This window comes from Diceros bicornis, chromosome 2, assembly GCF_020826845.1.
Source record: "Diceros bicornis minor isolate mBicDic1 chromosome 2, mDicBic1.mat.cur, whole genome shotgun sequence".
Taxonomy (NCBI): Eukaryota; Metazoa; Chordata; class Mammalia; order Perissodactyla; family Rhinocerotidae; genus Diceros; species Diceros bicornis.
Window position 1 is genome coordinate 71,758,661 of NC_080741.1, and position 1,836 is coordinate 71,760,496.

A 1,836-nucleotide genomic window follows, 5' to 3' on the forward strand; every position below is an offset into this window, starting at 1 on the left:
TGAATCAGTTTCTGTTGCCTCTGATGAAAGATCTTAATGGACACAATAATTAATCTGTTCAATTTTATGACTTGATAGCTCTAATCCAGGAACTAAAAAGTATCTGTAGACACAGAATGGAATGGAAAACTCTGCTTGACCACGATTGCTTCTCCTGGTTTCTAAACCTCCACTTTCTCCCTCTTTCCCACATTCACATACATTCGTTTGACAATTTTCCTGTCACTCCAGGGGATCTTGGGTTAGTTAACTAAAGTAGCAGCAATCCCCTTTTAAGAAAGCCTCTTTCTTGGCTACTTTACCAAGCGTTGGCTACAGAACAATCTGTTGCTTTAGGAGACATCATCCTACTAGGAAACATATATCTGGATATTTTCCAAAGATTTATCTTTTCCATGATTTAGATACAATTCTCCCTCTTCAAGAAAGGAGTTATTCATTTTTTCTTTTTCTTTTTTGGACTTGGAGACTATCAATTCTGTTTTCCTGGAAAGCTATCTAAGACCCTGGACTTGTTCCACTCCCAGAGATGTGTAGTGTAGACTCTTCTTGATGCTTTAGGATGGCTCTACTGGGGATGGGTGTGTGAGGCTGAATGTGTGAGCCCTCCAAGTTCTTCCCACAAGGCTTCAAATATGCCATCTCCTCTTAGATGTAGCACGTAGCTTTCTGAGTTTGCAAGGGGCTGCCCTACTGCAAAATATTAGGGGAAAGTATTAATGGTATACTGGCAGTTTTCAGAAGAACTTATCAAATCCTTATGTTTAAATCATTAGGAGACATTTTAACCATTTGAGAATGTTCTTTGGGAATTTGCCATTGAGAAAAACCTTTTCGTTCTTAAGGATTTGTTAAAAATCGCTAGTGTTGATACTAAGAATTATGTAGCATTTTCTTTTCCCCTTTGGCTGCCAGGAAGCTCACAGCCAAATTTGGTGCTACTCAAGGATTCTATGTTATCTATATTATCCTCTGTGTCATATTTCCTCTCTCCCCCTTTTTTTTTTGTCTAAATTTACTATTCCTGCATTTATTTTAGTAACCTTGTTATACTCTTTATGTAGGCTTCTCCAAAGCCCTTTTAAGAAAGAAGTAGGGTATGAACAAACGAATAATTTTTAGCCAATTGTTGCTCCTGTGAGGTTGATGGTATTGGGCCAGGCCTCTTAGCGTTGTATTCTCTGATTCTGTCCTGTCCCCACGTCTACATCTTTGAGTTTAGCAAATGGACCAGCCCCAGGCACATAATAGACATTCATTCAATACTTGATTATTTTCCTTTGTTTTGGTCATCTTTGATTCTTTGGATTGGAGAGGATCATGTACCAAGATACTTAGTTTATTTCAAAACGAGGGAAGGAATATTTTCCATAGGAATCATGAACTGGTAGCTTGGGTGAGGCTGTCATAGCCCATGGAAGTGTTTCATGCCGCCATTTTGTTTGGTCCCCCCAGTGTTTTAAGAAGCAACATAACAAGGCAGGGGTTACACTTGGTTGTACAACAAGCAGCCCAGCCCTATTGCCTTTCACTCCTTTGGGTTTGACATTTATGTTACCTGTTTGGCCCTTATGGTTCTTTGCATTTGAGATGCCCGCTTTATGGCTATTAACTCTTTTTACCAGTGGGTAACAAATGTATAAAAACAGAAATTTTTCTTTTTTTAGGTTATGAATTATAGAAAATGTCCAATATTGAAGTCATTCCAGAGTCCCGTTGAATGGGTACCTATTTTACTTTCTTTTTGCAAGTTCTGACCCCAGAATTTTAATGGAAGATCATCTAGTGGTGAAAGTCTAACTTTGAATGCATTAAACTCTAGATAAATTACATCTT